Source organism: Cibotium barometz, chromosome 41 (genome assembly GCF_041138505.1).
Source record: "Cibotium barometz isolate CiBa-2024 chromosome 41, ASM4113850v1, whole genome shotgun sequence".
Classification (NCBI taxonomy): domain Eukaryota; kingdom Viridiplantae; phylum Streptophyta; class Polypodiopsida; order Cyatheales; family Cibotiaceae; genus Cibotium; species Cibotium barometz.
In genome coordinates this window covers 36,135,601-36,155,511 of record NC_141086.1, presented here as the reverse complement: position 1 = coordinate 36,155,511, position 19,911 = coordinate 36,135,601, and the positions used below count along the sequence as shown (strand labels likewise).

Genomic DNA, 19,911 nt, shown 5'->3' with positions numbered 1-19,911 from the left:
CTATCATAGGAAGGTTGGCTCATTGGTCGAGCGACCCTCTCTTCCAAAACTTCCATCCTTGTAGCCATAGTGTCAAGCCTACCATTGACTTCCACCCTTGTAGCCATCGTGTCCATCTTAGCATTCATTTCCATCAGCATTTGCATGATCGAATCGATGGGGATGGTATGCAAAGATTGTGGAGTGTGCTTATGGGCACTTCCGACATTCAACTCCTCATTCCCTTCTCTTGAAGTATGCCTAAAAGTATTCCCTTCTCTTGAAGTGTGCCCAAGAGTATCTTCCGGAGCATCCAAAATTCCTTGTTCCATCATTGCCTCTTCACCCTCTACCTCGTCGGAAGCCAAAGTGTTGCGCCTCGGTCGCCCTTTTGGCTTCGACCCCATGGAAACCTTTGGTTTCAGAAATTTGGCTCTAAATTGAGGTAGGGATGTCCGATTGAAGTGATCTAAAGCTTGTTGGAGAGCTAATGAAGTGTACTAGACCACTATGCAAAGACCCGTAAGAGATGAGGTGTGCTACTATTCTCTATTTTAGGGTTTACATGGTTATAGGCTGAAACCGTATTGAGGTAGGGATGTCCGATTGAAGTGATCTAAAGCTTGTTGGAGAGCTAATGAAGTGTACTAGACCACTATGCAAAGACCCATAAGAGATGAGGTGTGCTACTATTCTCTATTTTAGGGTTTACATGGTTATAGGCTGAAACCGTATTTTGGGTATAAATTGAGCTAGAGGTATCCAAATGCAAAAAACTTTAGCCCAAATGGAAGCCTTCGATGAGAACTACAAGCCTATGTAATTGGATCTAGAAGATTTTCAAACCCCTGTGTGATTGAATTAGGGTTTATTGTTTCTGTAAAACCCCTAAATTCTACCCTAAAGAGATATCGAAATGCGGAGGTTAAGGGCTCGTTGGGTAGCTCTAAGGAAGCACTAAGAGCTCATATGGTCCCTTTTAATTCAGTCCAAAAGGGTTAGGACTGAATTAGGGTTTTTGTGAATCTGCAGATTCTTGCCAAAGTGACCCTTTTTGTGCCCAATCGATCTTTTTTTGCTCCCAAACCAATGTCAACACCTTCCGCACCTCATTGGCATCCCAAGGTCTGCAAATTATGCTCCACAAGCTTCAATTGTCCATGTATGACCAGAAATTTGAGAAAATTTTGACATAGTCTCCTTTGTTTTAGGAGCTAAATCTCAATTTTTTCTCAAGTAGCAATGCAAAAATCCATAATCCTCTTATCAATTCCCATCCATTACATAGCATGTGCCTCAACTTGCATCACCAAAAGGCATACAAATTCCTTGCAATTGCAAGCATTCACGATACATTTCCCATGGCATAATGCAAGACCATTTCCCGTGAGATGTCCATATTAAGGCGCCTTTGCCATGTACATAAACCAAGAGGATGATTGTGTGAAGAAGATCGTCGGTGTAGTGCGTTGAAGCTTGCCGATCTCCCGGCCAAGCTCTTCTCCCCCCCGTACCTAGTTCGAACCAAGGCACGGGTTAAGGCCAAGTCTTCACCTCCACACCTAATCCTCCACTGTACCGCTTTACCACGGCACTCACGGCACGGTGGATTCAAGCCATGCTCCTCCCCCAAACCTCTCCGCCAACACCCGGGGTACCCTTACCAACATATCTATTTTCTAGAAATTGAAGTGAGTGCAAACAATTGTGAGGTGCATATAGCTTGAATCTGAAAATGAGGCGGATCACTTACAAGGATGTTGCATGACTCATGCCCATTACAGTATACTCATAAACCATTATGCATGAACTCATGCTTATCCACATAGCTCCAAATGTCCACCATTCATCCAAAGATCCAACATCAATCAATAAGCACAAGTGAGGTAATACCATATACCAATGACATCAATATCCAATTGGTATCACTTCCATAAGCATTGCTTATGAGTAATTGGCATCAAATGGCATTCAAGGGCATCAACTTGTATTTGAATGTAGCATTACCAATTGATTCCAATCACACATCAAGCTCTTCCAATGCTCAATAGCATCATACCAATGCATAAAAGCATCATGTCCATAGCAAAAACCTTCTCATTATTACCCAACATCCACTCCATGCATGTGGCTCAATCAATGCATCAAAGCATATGCATTCCTTCATCCACTTATGCATGGATTCATCAAAGAATCTTGCATTTGTCTCACAAATGGCCACATGACATCCAAATGGGTGTGATTAAAGAAAGATGTGAGCAATAAGAGCATGTAATCACTTTTCAATGGATCATGAGTTATGTAGGAATGTTAAAATGCTGTAAATTAGGGTTTCCTTTCATGAATAACCCCAATTTGTCCATAGCATGAGGATTAATCACCAATGCTTGAGAAAATGGCCATAGGAACTCACCAATGGTTTTTCGAAAGCTTCAATGGTTGGATTATTGCTTGATAGAGTCTCCAATAGGTACAAATCTTGAAGATTTTTGCAATTTCTATGGGCTACTCAAACCTCCTCTTCTCCCTCTCCAATAGCAATGAAGAACTCCCCAAAATCCACCAAAAAGATGCCAAACACCATGGCTAACAACCACACTTCATCAACCTTGGCTTGACGGTTAATGCACCAGCAAATGCTCCTATGAGAGCAATCTCATGGTCATAAAGGTCTCTCTTTGCCGCCTTTTTGTAGCCAAGCTTTATCTGCTCATACAGGCAGAACTGTAAGGCATCAAATGGAAGGTCCCATAGCAGATAAGCACCACCCCCCTGTTTGCATTCTCTGTTTCACAACCTGCAAGCTTATCGAACATGTTTAATGTTGGTGTTATTTCTCCAGAGGCAGAAGCAACATGTTTCCCCTGCAGAAAGCAACTTGCAGACTCTTAATCACCTCTGTTGGCACACGAACAAGAGAAGCTACCCCTCCCACGGCTCCTGCTGTGGTAGTACGCCAGCAAGATTGCCTGCTAAACCCAAATATAACCCTTTAAATGTTATCTTTCTGCCTGCCCTCACTACCTGAAGTCGAATCTTGATGGTGTCAATGGGATACAAGATTGTTTCTACCACAACGCCTACAGTTGCCCCAGCCACTACTCCCTTGAATAGAACACGAACGAAGTTGAAATTGTATTTTTTGTTGGTTTTTCAAAGCCCCTTGTAGAGACTAGCTTGATGTTGATGGAGAAGTCATACGATGGTTGGCCGCTGCCATGGCCAGCAAGCTAGCTGTGTGTTTTACCTTTAGCCAGGAATTATTTCCTTGATGGATGCTTTATTTGTGATTCATGAGTCAAGAAGAAGCAAGATCAACTCCATTAGTCATAGGATAGCAATAGGAAAGCATTTTCAGCCATTTAGAGTGAGTGGAGATGGACAATGGTGAGCTATGTGAGAGAGATTAGGGTTTGGAGCAAAGGGAAAGAAAAGGGAAAGAAATTTTCAGAAATTTTTAAAAAAATGCATGTAAATTGGTACTCTATGTGTTCCTCTCCTCAAGATCAACAAAAGCCCTAGCAAATGGGAGCAAAACGGGGGGAAAGATGAGAAGTAATGGCTATGGAAAGCTTGGAAAATAAGCACAAAAGATAAACGTGATTAACAGAGAGATTAACAGGTGATTAATTTAAATTTTTTCCAATTTTTATACCCTGCCCCAAATATTTGATCCAGGGTGTCCAAATTAGGTCCAATTGAGCTAAATCTCCATGAAATCACATGAAATGATGCCTTTTCTCCACTAATCTCAAAAGATTAAGTAGAAATTAAGTAAGATTAAGCTAAAACTCCAAGAAATCAAGAGAAAATTCAAAAAATTATCAAAAAAATAACTAATCTCATGCCTAAAACCTTGATAATGGATCAAAATCAAGGCTCTGATACCAAATGAATATGGATCTAGAGTGAAATATTGAATCAAACACATCAAAGCAAGAATCTAGCATCCATTAATCATAAGATTAGTGATCAAATGGCTCATCACATGAATATGCAAGAGAGAGAAAATCTATAAGTGCATGTAGCAAGAGAAGATGCACAAATAGCGTAAGTGTGTTTAACCTCTCACCAAGAGGATGGCTTCAAGTTAGCCATGAACTTGACCATGGAAGGCCAAATCTCCATTGATGGAGCCCAAAGGTACAAGATGACCAAAATTAGTAAAAGTGTCAAAAGATCCTACCAATGTCCCTCAAGCCCTATTTATAGTCACTTTTTCCTTTTGCCCATGGGCCCCTATGTACATGTGGAAATCAAGCTCTATGGTTCATGACAGTGCCTTACATAGATGAGGAAAAATGCGTTGTTTCTAGAAGTCAAGAATAGAGGTTGCCCAAGTTAAAGTAGATCACTCTATGAGTGGTTTCATTTTAGAAATCCTTTAAAAAGACCACGCTCCCTCCAAGATAGAACTAGGTCATACTTACTAATCATATCCTTGTATCTTACATGGTCAAGGTGTCGACAAGTAGGAAATTATCCCAAGTTAGACTTAGTAGACTATCTTAAAGGTTTCCCCTATTTAGGAAGGGAAGGACCTTACAAGTGGTATGAGAGCCGATCTTAGTTCCTAGGACTTGTTAATAGAGATTGTTTTGGAATATATGATTTACCTAATGCTAATTTATAAAATAACTTGCCAGAATAATTTGAATTGGTGATTGAACCATTGTAGGAAGAGGGTGACACCTACTCAAGATTCTTAGTCTTCCTGACGGCGGCGTGTCTCTCTTCAAATTTCGAGTTATGTGATACTATGGTGCAAATACTTGAGAGATTGTCCTTCCATCATACCTCTCGTATCCAAAGAGGGTGGGGTAGAGATTACCTTTGGAATTGCGGACCAGGGTATTTTTTCATTAGGGCAAACCAAACTGGGAACATCACCACAGATTTAAAGCGGATTCGTTGGATCGAAAAGTTGAAGATGGTCCGTTTATTTTGGTTTGTGGGTACTCCCATGCCTAAAAAATCCGTGACCATAGATGGGAATCACATTCCACAGGATCACTGGATATATGACCAAGTAATGGAGGTCTTACCCGCTCCCACAGGGTAGCCATTTTGGGACCCAATCCAAAGTCTACCACCCTTATCGTCAGTCTTCCGTGTCTTAGAAGCTATGACATAACCCCTATATTTCACCTATAATGTGGACTGCTCTAGTCTCATGTCTAGTTGAGCTTAGGAGAAATAAAATGCTTTCAAAAGTTTTACTTTTAAAAGCATGAGCGTAATGTAAAGTATGAGTCTTGTAATCCTAAAATTTAATCTTACGATGATGACCAGGACAATTAGTCTCCACTCCCGAATGCATTATATACGAATGTCCAAGAGAAGATCATGCCCTGGTAGTTGCACCCTTGATGGATATTCTTAAGAATGATTACAAAATAGTGTGGTTGCAAATCCATCAAGTCAGCTTTGATCAGGTCAAAGCCATTATTATCTCCACGCCAATCCTGAATCTTCCTGATTTCACCAGGGAATTTGAGGTGGTTACTGATGATAGTAGTCTAGCACTTGGTGGTATCTTAGGGCAAGAAGGGATACTAGTGCCTTATATTTCTCATAAGCTGAAACAATATGAAGCAAATTATGCTACCCATGATATAGAGCTCTTAGCGGTTGTTCATTGCCTCAAATTATGGAGACATTATCTCTTGGGGGGAAATTTCAGCTCATTAACTGACCTCAAGAGTCTAAAGTGGATCTTCACCCAACCTAACCTCAACATGAGGGCAGAGAAGATGGATTGAAATCCTACAAGAATTTGACTTCAACATCAAATTCCGCCCTAGGAAAGATAATGTGGTAGCGGATGTGTTGAAATATACAAGTGAAAAGGGTGTGTGTGGGAACAAGCTCTTGGATAGAGGCTGTAAAAGAGAAGATGTAATTGTGAAAGAACCTGTGAAAAGGTGAGAAGAATCTACTGGGAGAGAATAATGGGTAGCATGAGGGAATTTAGGAGTGTGGAGTTATTCTGGGAGATAATCAGGGAAAAGAGAAGAGGTGGAGAGAATCAAGCAAGAGGTGGAGATATTCAGGGAGTAAATCATGGAGAAATCAAGGGGATTTGATGCTTGATGTAAACACTATAAATTGAGGCATAGCCCTAATGAGAATTTGCTGGTTTTTGAGTATCCATGCCTACATTAATCTATGTGCTAATTTTTCACTAATTACGTCTTAATCACTTGCTAATCACTTTGTTAATTATGTTGATTCTAGTGTTTGATCCACCATAGCTCATCATTCAGCTCAAATTTCAACATGGTATCAGAGCCATGCCTAGAATCAACTAGATTTATGAGCCCATTAGTGAATTAATCAGGATTAGTAAGATAATTAGCAAAAAAAATCAGTTTTTAGTGAGTTTTCTCTCTTCCCCTTCACCCCCAGCCAGTGGAGGGTCTCTAGCACCTTGCACACATAAAATTAGGGCACATGCTTTATACACAAGATAGCTAACCTCATTAGCTTCAAGCCTATTTACTCCACGCAGCAAACCGCCGGCGGATGCATCGGATTTTCGCTAATTAACAGGCGCCGTTTTTCTGAAGTAGAATGAAGATTGCTCTTTGCTCAGGTCAAAACTCTCTAATTCCTCTTAGCACAAAGGGTAATCAAGCATGCTCTACAAGCTGGTGAAGACAGAAATCAATTTCATCAAGTCTACAGAGAGATCAAAGCTCTTCATCAAATCTGCAGGTGACTTTGGTAAAACAGAGATTAAGCTTTCATTATTTGCTCAAATCTTATGTTTCTTGGCTTAATCCTCTACTAGACTCATTGCTATTGATGCCTTTGAAAGCATTTGAGCTCATTTGAAGTGGAAGGCATCAGATCTGGGCTCCCCGCATACTCTGTTTTCTGCACACAAACTAGAGCATTAATTTGCTAATCAGTGATTAATCAGTGCTAATCACTGTACTTTGGTGCAATTGAGGGTTCAAATTAACCATTAGGTATCTGATACAGATCCCTAAAGTTTCAGATTGCAAATCGGAGTTGGTTTGATACTCCAACCATCCCGTACAAATTGGTTACTCTCAATTTAATGTAATTTCTGGTGATTTTATGCTGATAAAATTGTTGTAATCATCTATTAAACACCAGATTGAGTTGTAAAAGGGTAGACACTGCCCTTGAATCTTGAATTTGGATCAAGAGGTAAGACCCCCTTCACATCACCATGAATTCAGCACAGGAAATAGCCAAATTTAATGGAGAACAGTTTTATACATGGCAAACAAAAACCATGTATTTGCTGATGAGGAAAAATCTGTGGGGATTAGTTGAAGGGAGAGATGAATGCCCAGAGAGAGGGGAAAATGAGTGGAAGAGTAGGAATGAAAAAGCATTGGGGCTTATTGCACTCAGTTTAAATGATGAGATCATCCATCATATCACAGGGATACAGTGGGCAAAAGATGCATGGGATGAACTCAATAAATTATTTGGTACACAAGCAAAAAATTCCAAGATAAATCTATTAATGCAATTTTACAAATTGGACATGAAGGAAAGTGAACCCTTAATCACACACTTGAACAAATATAAAAGCATTAAGCAACAGCTGGCAGCTATTGGCAAAAAGGTAGAAGATGATGAAGCATTAGCTGTACTTTTGAAGAGTGTGGATAAAGGAGATTATGAAAACATTGTAGCAACACTAAAGAATGTACCTGAACTGAAGATACACGAGATAGAAGCAGCTCTACTGGAGCAAGAGAGCAGAGGCAAAGAGAAGAAAGAGCTCGACTCAACAGCAGGAGAGGAAAAAGCATTCTTCACCCGAGGAGGATTCTCTCGAGGACGAGGACGAGGAAGAGGCAGAGTAGGAGGGAGGACCTTCACTTGCCACAAATGTGGAAAGCCAGGACACATGGCGAGAGACTGCTACAGCAAACCCAGTGAAGAAGGAACGACATCGGCAAACTTCATGGAGGCTCCAAGAGAAGTGGAGTCGGATCATCTTTTCTGAGAGAGAGAGAGAGAGAGAGACCCCACAACCCAATGTAACCTGCCCCAATAAAGTAAAACCACCTCTGAGCCACCGATGATGTAGGCCACGTGGTAGTTGTATGAGTGAGCACTTTAGTCAAGGTCGCGGGCACTTATAGTAGCCTTGGACACATAGAGAGAGAGAGTGTCAAGGACTATGGAGTTTAGGGACTTGAGGCACTGGTCGCGGGCTATCAAGTAAGAGGGAAACTTGATACAGGGTCCATGTGTGTTAGGATTATTCACTTGAGGGGAGGTGTTGAAATATACAAGTGAAAAGGGTGTGTGTGGGAACAAGCTCTTGGATAGAGGCTGTAAAAGAGAAGATGTAATTGTGAAAGAACCTGTGAAAAGGTGAGAAGAATCTACTGGGAGAGAATAATGGGTAGCATGAGGGAATTTAGGAGTGTGGAGTTATTCTGGGAGATAATCAGGGAAAAGAGAAGAGGTGGAGAGAATCAAGCAAGAGGTGGAGATATTCAAAGAGTAAATCATGGAGAAATCAAGGGGATTTGATGCTTGATGTAAACACTATAAATTGAGGCATAGCCCTAATGAGAATTTGCTGGTTTTTGAGTATCCATGCCTACATTAATCTATGTGCTAATTTTTCACTAATTACGTCTTAATCACTTGCTAATCACTTTGTTAATTATGTTGATTCTAGTGTTTGATCCACCATAGCTCATCATTCAGCTCAAATTTCAACAGGATGCACTCAGCCGTACAAATCTTTCTTGAGTGCAATTTCGATGTCAAATGATCCCATACTAGACAAGGTCAAAGAAGTCTCATCTCATGATCCTGATTACCAGAGGATGGTGAAGTTAGTAGAAGAAGGAGTAACTTCATAGAAAGAGAAAAATCTAATCAAGGGGTACTTCATCCATGATAGGAGTCTTTGCTTCAATCTCACAGGTTATGTGTTCCTAAGGATCTAGCTCTAAAAAAGCTAATCCTCTATCATAAAGTTTATATTAGCTCCACTACAAGGCATCCAGGATATGCTTTACATTGAACGCTATAAGAAGGAGCTGTCATTGGGCAGGCGTGAAAAATGATATCCTTTGATACTTAAAGCAATGTCTCTCATGTAAAGGATCAAAGCTTAAAGAGTCAAGATGCTTGGGAAGCTTCAACCCTTGGATATCCCCTAAATGAAGTGGGAATGCATTAGCATGGATTGTGTCATAAGTCTCCCCACTATACAAGAAGGATATGATTCCATTTTAGTGATGGTGGACTTGCTTACCAAAGTAGCTCATCTTATACCACCAAAGAAAACCTCTAAAGCTTCTCATACATTGCCCGGTTATTTGTTAAGGAGGTCTTCAAGCTTCATGGTCTTTCGAAGACGATAGTTGGTGGTCGGGATTCTGATTTCACTTCAAAGTTCTAGCAGTCTTTATTTCATGCCTTGGGAACTCAACTTTGCTTTAGCACAGCTTATCATCCAGAGACTGAGCCAGACTGAGAGAGTCAACCAAGTAATTGAAGAATTCTCAGGCCATATTGTGGACGGGAACCAAGAAGATGGATTCAATACCTTCCTCTGGTAGAATTCGCTTATAATACATCTTATCATCAAAGCATAGGAATGTCACCATTCAAAGCACTCTATGGGTAAGAATGTTTATCTTCTCTAAATTTCTCTAATCCAACCATAAGAGTTGAGGCATCCAAAAAAAAGCTCGAAGAGATGGAGGAACAAACCAAGGCTATATCCAAAAAGATATTAAAGCTGTTCAAGATCGGCAAAGGCATTCTGCTGACATAAGGAGGTTTGAAAGAATCTTCAAGGAAGGAAACAAAGTTCTTCTATGAGTGCGACCCAAGTATATTTCTCTGTCAGTTGGGAAATATAAGAAACTCAACACAAGATATTGTGGGCCTTATACAATTATCAAGTGTTTGGTTAAAAGTGCCTATAAGCTCCAGCTCCCAGTCCATATCAAGGTCCACAATGTATTTCATGTAAGCTTGTTAAAGCCTTATGTACCTAGTCTCAATCATATTCTTTTGATGAACAAGTTGTAATTCCAACTCAGGGAGTCCTTGAGTTGCAGCCTAGTAGGATCATAGGTTCTAGAGAGAGGCAACTCCATAATAGAAATCTTGTAGAACATCTAGTACAGTGGAAAGATTTCCCGGAAGAAGATGCAACTTGGGAAGATGAAGTGACACTCTTAAAGGATTACCCCGAATTCATGAGGAGATAAAGGACATCTTGATTTCTTCAAGGGGGGAAGGATGTAACACGCCCATCTTCAATAATAATACATGCCCATGAATTTATGGTCTTTTACGATGTAAAAATCAAAAATTTTAATAAACTAGCTGTTTCTAATTAGAATCTTAGAATTTTGAGTCCAAATTTGGAATCTACGTGGGATTTTACCCTAGTATAAGATTTTATAACATCCAAAATGTACACTGGATTGAGCCTATACGTAAATTTTGAGTTATTTTCAATTAAAATATAGTAAACTTAAAACTTAATAAATGCTAATGCCCGTGCAAGGACCAGAGGCTAATCGCTCTAGTGTAAAGTCCACACAAACCGCCACATGGACACCCATGCTGCCTCAAACCCAGATCATACATGTGTAGCATAGCTTTTTTCCATGCACAAGTACTATTCCTTTCCCTAGGCCCATGCAAGCCACATGTCGATGTACTTTCATCGTACATCATTCTTTGCACCCACGCTTTGCTCTCCATTTTCCTGCACTCGTACCCGTACTTGCACCTATATAAACCCCTAGTACCTCGTGGTCGGGACATCCTAGCATCTTGCTCTGCCTGTACCGGACACCTTACACAGTGCCTGTACTGTACCTGGCACTCGGCACTCTGTCCAGTACTCTACCTGTAGTACTGTACCTGACAACCCTCTACCCCTCTTCCAGCAAGGCATTTTTGCCCATCTCCAAGTAAGCCCTTTGTACAATATTTCTTGCCTCCTCTCACTCTTGAGGGTATTAAATAGAGTAAAGTGTCCTTAGTTGCTCCCCCCTTCCCCCTGTGTGAATAGACTTAAGGGAGGACTCTCCTTTCTCTCCCTCTAGCTACAACCTTCTCCCTGCAAATCCAGTTTAAGGACACCTCCCCCCCCCAAATTTGCGACGGTGACTTTAGTAAGGCTTTTAGCCTCTTAGAGGTGATTCACACCTAGGGGATTTTTGCTCATGCTTGAGCAAACAAGCTCCGATTTGTGATCTGACTAAAGCATTGGATTCGTGACATCGCAGGCTACAAGAAGGCAAGTAGAATGGCTCCTTCAAAAAGTGCCAAAATATCACCTCGAGAGACGTGCACATCAATGAGTCTAGAGAGGTTGCTCTAGATATCGCGCCATCTCTCCCCTTGGGAGCCCCACAAAGAAATTATGACCAGGTTAGTTGGTCATTGTTTAAAACAGGATTTTTTTAAATCTTTAATGTTAACTTTTCTTTATACCAAAATTTTTGTGAAATTGTTGTTTTCTCAAGAAAAGTGGTCACATTCTAGAGTTTAGTTTGTAAATTGTTATCTTAAGTACATGTATATCTTCTCTCCGCCTCGACACTAACCCCGTTTCCGTGCTTGTGTAGCCTTGTATCTTACATGGTCAAGGTAGACACAAGTAGGAAATTATCCCAAGTTAGACTTAGTAGACTATCTTAAAGGTTTCCCCTGTTTAGGAAGGGGGGACCTTATTGTTGTAATTGAATATTCGAATGGAGTAAGTCTAGAATATTTCTTTCTAATATCTTTCAAAATCATGCTAGCCCGGATGAGGTACCCTATCCTTGCTAGATAGTGTAATACTGCTATGGATGATGATTTAAGAGATCTTCTACCGATCCCACCCATGACCCTTCCCAGGCCATATATATAATGTTAGGGAAAGTTTAGAGGAATGGATACTAGCCTCAATGGTCCTAGGAGTATTTTGTTCTTACAAGCCACTCAAAGGCCAATAAAGTTATCATGACTAGCCAAAAATTGGTGGAAGTTATCTTGTTAGACTAGGGTTTGAATGAAGGTAACCTCTTGTGGAATCAGCTAAACTCAAGAATTTTTGGACAAGTCAGCCCCCTTCATTCTTTTTAAAGGCAAGAAGAATTCTTCCCATCCCAATGCTGGAGGCCAAGGCCATAATAATCAACTCTTTGTAGTAATAAGTTTTGATATGCTAAGAACCTTTTAGGCAAAAAAAAAAGAGTCCAGGATGATTGAGGGATCTTATTTATCTCCTATCTTAGAGAAAGAGCTCAACCTAAACAGAGATGTTTTTAATGTTTTCAGAAGGGGCATATGACTTCTAGATGTTGACGCTAGAGGGTGAAATAAGAAAAGTTTTGTGATTGAAGCTAGAGAGTGAAATAAGAAAAGTTTCATGATTGAACCTGAGGGATCTTTTTATGAAGGTACCCCAATCATCTAAGATCTCATCAATTCAAGAAGTACCCATTCATTTCTTTCTCCGTCATGTGTAAAAGTTTAAATCTTGAAATAATAAAATTTATTGATGAAATTAACGTAATTTAAATAATGGCAAAGAAGAGAAAACCCATTGAAAACATTTAATCTTAAATTACTCTTGTCGAAGGCAAAACCTCTCAAGAATTTAGGGTGTTACATCTAGGAGTTTATGATGGAATCTTGGGTATGCACTGGCTTGTGGTAGCAAAGGTTAATATCTTGTGCAATTAGGGAATTGTAACTTTTACAAATGATTCGTCTAGCATGGTTCTACTCCAAGGAAGGAAAGGTCACTCAACTTTGTAGGTAGTAAATATTTCTAATCTAGTCAAGGGTCTGAAAAATGCATTAACCATTTACTCAATCATGTTCTTTAGCACCACACATGATTTCTCACTAGCATTCCAGTTAAGGCCCACATATGCCAAAGCATTTGAGATTCTTCACCTTTCCGACATCTTCCTTGGACTCCATTTACATGTCTTTCTCCACTTCCACCTCATCTTCTCAAGAGTAAAAAAATATTAATGGTAAAATATTCTTCTACAAATTGTATATCCTACTATGGTACATTCATAACCTTGTCTCTCTAAGATCATTTTAAGTTCATTAGTTTCCATATGAACTAAGACACCACAACATGCTACAAAATCACTTTTAAAGATTTTCCAATATCTTTCATCATCACATCATGTAATAAGGTAGCCAAAACCCCATAAGTCTGTGGCAATGTGGTCCTCTTGTACGTATTCCAAAGTCTTTGCCTTATAGATCCCTAGTCTTAGAAATCTATAGTATGATGCAGTATGTCCCAACTAATAATAGTGAGCTAAGACCACAAGGTGTTACACAAGCTTTTCAATCACATCACAAGGTAGCCACTCGATGATGTAAGAGGTGCACTCTAGTCCAAGCATATTCCCGTATTGATGGAATAAACATGGGAAGCGCTCAAGAGCTTGTCTCTCATTCAAGCCCTTGAGCAAACAATAATGAATGAGAGAATAATAAATGTGCTAATCCCTTTTTATAGTCTAGTTGAATGGACTAATCTAATGGGAATAAGAAGAAGAGGGTAATAAGAGGAATGAATCTAACTAAAAGAAAAAGAAAAGCAACTCAACACTACACATTCTCACTCCATACTCACCTCTCACTCACATTATGAGAGGAATGAACCTAACTAAGAGAAAAAGGAAAGTAACTCAACACAGAACTGACATTACACACTCTCACTCCATACTCAGCTCCCATTGAAAAGCCTAAGCTCAAGCAAATGACAAGCACCTGGCAATGAGAATATGGAAAACCCACACACAAGCTCTTAACCCCATAAGCCTCTCACACATGGGGAGTGCTCAAGAGTGACCAAGCCATGCCTAAACACACCACAACCTAGGTTCACCTCAAGGAGAAAAGAAGACCTCATTCAACCCGAAACAAGTCCTAAAAGAAGATATCTCAACTTCTAAGAAGAGAAAACCCTCAAAGGAAATACCTCAACTTCTAAGAAGAGAAAAGGGGAGCACATGACTAAATCCTACTCAATGGAGTGAACAAAAAGATGCACTCCAAAACTTGGGCTAGAAGGAATAAGATCTCCCTCTTTCATGATCTCTATAAATAGTAAAATATAGGGCCATCCCATATGCATGTGCCACATGCTAAGCATAGGTGGTGAGTTTGCAAAAGATACACATAAAGCTCAAGGTTACCCAAATATCATATGTTAAAATATAGGATGTGTGTATGCACCATCATGTGCGGAGAGGGTAGGGAGTGCTAAGCTATGGTGTATGCAAAGGGGTTAACTTCCGGTCCCATGGATGTGACTGGATAAGATGGCAAAGAGTACAAAAATGGAGGGGGAAAGGCTAAAAAATGGATTGGTTCGACGTTGATAAATGCCAAAAAAAGGATGTATCATGCCAAAGAGATGTATTGATGTAGAGCATGACCCAAGCCCAAGGATCCATAAGATGTGTCAATGAAGAGGATCTTCCATGCCGCAAAAATTATAGTTAGGGAAACTTCCCCACCTCAAGAGTGTAGACCATGGAAGTGAGGGCTACTTCTGCTTCTCAAAATCTGATCCCACCATCAATCGTAATCCCACCTTCACATGAGAGCACCCTTATGGTATCTTAAAGCTTTATCACAAAATATATAAGCATTTGGAACAAATTTTGGTATCTGTGCTATATGATTTCTCACTTGAGCATATTGAATATTATACTATTATAACTGAAGATCAATCAGACCTTAACACCTTCAAAAATACTACTAAACCTCCTCCACCCTGAACTATTGATGATGATAAAAGGAGGAGAATGCTTATCCCTATACATATATGCTTAATAGGCCTCTCACCTCTAAGCTTCTCCTATCTTATGAGCAAGCCCTCCAGCCCACTAACCACGAGGAACCTACTAACTGAAAATCTTCTTCTCTACATCATGATTTTTCTAGTCAAACACTAGTCCCCAAAGAGCCACTGAAATCTTCTTCTCCACATTATGATTTTCCCACTGAAACATTAGCCCCCAAAGAGACATGAAGATGCATAACCTTGTATAAACTACTGATTATTCTAATGAAGATGTCATAGTGAAGCTGTGTGTCATAGAGTACGAAGACGTAACCAAAGTGAAAAATCCAATCCTTAGGATAAATTGATACCAATAGCAAGAGAGAGACCTCTTTGAGAAATCATGGTAGTTTCCACAAAGCTAACAAACCCACAACTGTGCAAAATCTGCTAGAAAATAAAGGAGATACACCTAATCATACATTGCTATCATTTCATTAAAAAACACCAAGTAGAGAAGCTCCATAGCTTTCCTTCACTATCTTCCACAAAAGATAGTACACTACTTAATATAATAAGTTTACACTGAAATAAAGCTTAATGCTAATGCACGCACACTTGGCCAGTTGAGCACGGCCATTATTATCCACACATATTGCTACTCTAGTGTCTACACACTAATGTTGTGAAGCTTACATTCACAACACTGCCCCCTCAAGCTCACCACATGTCCATCTCATTTAATCCAAGTCTCTCTCTCTCAAATAATCATACTTCTCTTTACCAAGTGGTTTGGTAAATATATCTTCAGCCTACTCTTCAGTCTTCATATATGTCAAATCTATCTAACTATCCAACACTTTCTCCCTACTGAAATGAGGACCTCTATGTGTTTGTTCCTCGCATGATAAATCGAATTAATAGCCAACTGAGTACTGCTCATGCTGTCATAGTGTATGATAATAGCTCCATCATCATGATGTTATTTGAAATCACCAAATAACATAGCACTTCACATGTAGCCATAGCTAGGTTGCTTTTTATTGCAACTCCAACTCACTGTAGGAGCGCTTCCCGTGCACTTACCTAACCACCTATTCTAGCAATCAATGGTTGATGTAAGGTATGCACTTACATAAATCTATTCTTAGGCCAACTCTAAATAGTAAAGCTCAATTCTTGTGTTCACATGGAAATTTTGTATGCATTTCAATCACTTGAAAACTAGTTTCATGAACAATGAAGGAAAGGTGGTTATCAAATATATTTTATGTAATCTAGCATGTCATAGATCCTATATGAATTAAGGTGCTATGGCTATGTATTTCTACTGAGAAGGTTTTCATGTGAGACTTGAACTATATAAATAAGTCTAAGAGGAAATCCACAACATAATATTTTTAATAGTAAGGTCTTTTTTTGAATGGGTCTAGCTGTTGGTTGCATGGTTACATTGATCCCAATAACTTGGAGTTGATCTAAGCATAGTTTGCTTGAGCTAGCAAATTCATTCAACCACGCTCTTAAGCTTGGAAGGGTGAAGAAATGCAAGGGAGAATTGCTATCAAAAGATCACATACATATACAATGGACCAACCAATGAGTTTCTTTCATCTCTATAAGAGATAAGCCAAGTATGACAATCAATCATACATATAAAAAAGTCATTTTGCCACGGGAATCTCCATTACTTGTCATGAAACAACTGGCACTTCATGTGATAATTTCAACGTAAAGCTTGTACATTCTATTAAAAAACAATAGAATGTGTGTGTGTGTGTGTGTGTGTGTGTGTGTGTGTGTGTTGGGGGAGGGGGAGGGGAGGGGAGTACACGCTGTGAAGGGAGGCAGAGAGACAAACCTATAGCAATGCCTTTCCACAGTTCGGAGTACACACCAACATCAAGAAAAAGGGGCACCAGTCAACTTCTCAATGAGCTGACACAACATTTAACCTCTTAAGTATGAGACTTTGTCTCTACCCTCATGCAATTTTTCAAGCAACGGGGGGAGAGCCTACATACATTTGATCAAGACATGCAAGGGGAGATGGGCACATCAACATCTGCCACCCTTTACTCAATTGATACATATGCATGTAGGGGTGCACCCTTCTTATGAAATAGGCTCACGGCCGTAAGCTAAATGATCACCACAGAAAAAGTGGTGAGAGAACCACTTGACATAAACAAGGTTACATTCCATCAAATATGAGCTTTATGCAAGACTTCAATTTCCCAAGAAAAGTCAACATCAGTAAGGAACTTCAATTCTCCCAACCTGGCAAGCAGTGTGTGACTAGGAGGCACAATCACTTTATCTGTCTGTTGAAGAAGCATACCACCATACATACATATTCTCTCAAAGCAAAACCAGAGGGCTGTCTTTCTCATACACATGAGCTTTCCACAAAATCAGAGAGTTGGTTATCATATACATGGGTTTTCCAAAGCCACAAACTGGTGATTCCTCTTATGTATATGAGTTAATTCACAAAAAAGAGAACAAAAAAGCTGGCCGGCCGTCACTTACATTGCATGGGCTGTCATCATGACAGAGATCCGCACTCTCAGGGCGTGGCACCTTCTCTTTATTCATACAAGTAGCGTTGCAGCTTCTCCTCCCCTCCCAAACTGGAGTGCCGTGGGCTGTTTTGAGGGTACTTCTCTTTAAAGAAAACGAGCTCGTCCCCTTTCTCTCTCAAACACAGAGAGCAGCTTCTTACTCATAAAGGAAAAAAAACACACAGCTTTCACACCTTGAAATCGGCGCCTTCTCACACAAAAGCTACACTTCTCCCCTTACTCACATGGGCTGCACTCTCAAAGAACATTAAAATTATAGATCCCCTTTACACATCAGCTGCGTAGGTTCTCTAATGCTTTAGAGTAATGAACTCTCCCCACACACACTCTGCAAATACAAACATTACACCTACGCAGCTTTCTACACAAATAGCTGCGCTCCTTTTTGAGAATCTTAAAGAGGCGAGCTCTCATTTACCACTCTGAAAATTACACAAGGCTCATTCCCTCCTCTCTACATACATGGGCTGCGCACATGTATTGCGCAGTTCTCTGAATTCATTAAAGCGATGAACTCGTCCTCTGGGTATGGCGTAGCTCTTTGAGAATCTTAGAGCTGAGCCCCTCCCACACACACTTATGGACCTGAATAGCTTCTCTCTGAGCGCTACAGAATACACAGCTCTCCCGCACATGGGCGATGAGCTCTACGTGAACATTAAAATGGCAAGCTCTCACTGTCCCCCCCACTGGAGATTCTGAGAGCCCTCCTACACACCAATGGAGAGAGCAGCGCAGCTCCTTGAGAACCTTAGAGCTGAGCTCTTCCACACCCTCTACAAACACAAGCGCTACAGAACACGTAGCTTTCACGCTCATGGGCTGCGCTCTTTTGCATTAGAGCTGCAAGTACTACCTCTCTACTTCTTTTTGAGCTTGCTCCCCTCCTCTCTTTATACTCCAGCGTGCGCTGCCCATTCAACCCAAGAGTATTATATTATTCATAATACTCCAACGTATGTCAGAGATCTCACCCCACTTCCACGCGGCGCCCTTTTGAATTTTGAGGCTAGTTGAGGAATTTTTGAAACCATCCAAGGCCACCTTCTATTTTTAGCAAGCCTTGTATTTAATTCCATGGTGACTCTTGCATTCAAGGAAGACCTTGCACCTTTTAAATAATATCTTGTGGACCACAAATACCTTGTTTCCCATGAAATGCCAAGGACCTGTACTGTGCTGACCTCCTCTAATGGGTCCCTATCCATTTTTTAAAGAAATGGAGCTTTGCATGCTCACATTATTTGTCAACATCCTTGTCCACATATGATAGTGCTAAAACCTGCCTTGATTCTCATCTCACACTCCTTCCATTTCTTATTTATCAAGGTAAACCAATAACTAACTGTACACATCGTATATTTTTGTTAGACCCGTTCACATGTGGCCTTATACCTCCTTTGGCCCTTGGAGATGGACACCCTTTATTTGTAATTGCCATGCATGAGTGTGTACATATGCCAAGAAAATATTACCAAAAAAACCCTTACATAGTTTGCCCATCCCCTAGCCTGCTAGATCATTCATGGTCAGCAGAAAACAGTGTCGTGAGACTCAATGTATCTGATATTGCCATGTTCTCAAAGACACTGTTTTTTACTTCTTCAATTCTTTCATCCTTGTCTACCATCATCAGTCGTGCATGATATAACTTGAGACGCAAGCCATTCACCCTTGATACATGTGGGGTCCCATCAAGGTCAGCCAATTGATATGTGCCATTAGCAAAGCAATTCATTACTCTGAAGGGCCCCTCCCATTTCACTTGGAACTTCTTTTGAAAAGTTTTATCCAGCTTACTATTATAGCGTAACACCAAATCACCTTCCTCAATACCCTTCTTCTTAATCTTCTCATTTATCTTTGTCAATGCCCTATTTTGCATCTTCTCATAATGTTCCAAGGCACTCATCCTGTCCAGCTGAACCTCTTGTAACTGTAAGAGTCTTTCTTCAAATGTGTTGCTAGATGGCCCTAGCAGTTTTTCTAACATTTTAACTGCAGGCAGCTCAACTTCCACAGGTAATAAAGCTTCTTTGCCATACACTAAGTGAAAAGGTGTAAAACCTGTGCTTGTCTTCACCGATGTACGATAAGCCCATAAAGCACTGAACAGCTCCAGATCCCAATTCTTGCCCTGATGTTCTGTCACCTTTGCAAGAATGTGTACAAGTTCACCATTAAATCTTTCATTCAAACCGTTGCAACTGCGGGTAATAAGGAGTAGTAAAATTATGCTTAATCCGCATTTTGGCACACAAGTATTCTAGCAAGTCAGCTCTAAAACCAGGCCCTTGATCAGAAAGAAGCTCCAAGGGCACCCCAAATTTACAGCAGATGTCTTCATAAACAAACTTTGCAACATCTCTTGCCGTAATTTGCTTCACTGCTCTAGCTTCTTCCCACCTGGAAAGATAATCCACAGCTGTCAAAATATAGCTCTTTCCCCTGCTGGTAATGGGTAAGGGTCCTACTGCATCAATTTCCCACTTCTCAAAAATGTCAAAGGCCAAGATTGTCTTGCGCAACTCTGGTTTTAAAACTCGTTTTCCAAATGCC

At 40.3% G+C, this 19,911-nt stretch overlaps 1 pseudogene; it reads right to left on the bottom strand.

The window, feature by feature from the left end:
* Positions 1-2,565: 2,565 nt before the first annotated feature.
* Positions 2,566-3,303, bottom strand: LOC147614917 (S-adenosylmethionine carrier 1, chloroplastic/mitochondrial pseudogene; annotated as a pseudogene).
* Positions 3,304-19,911: the final 16,608 nt, after the last annotated feature.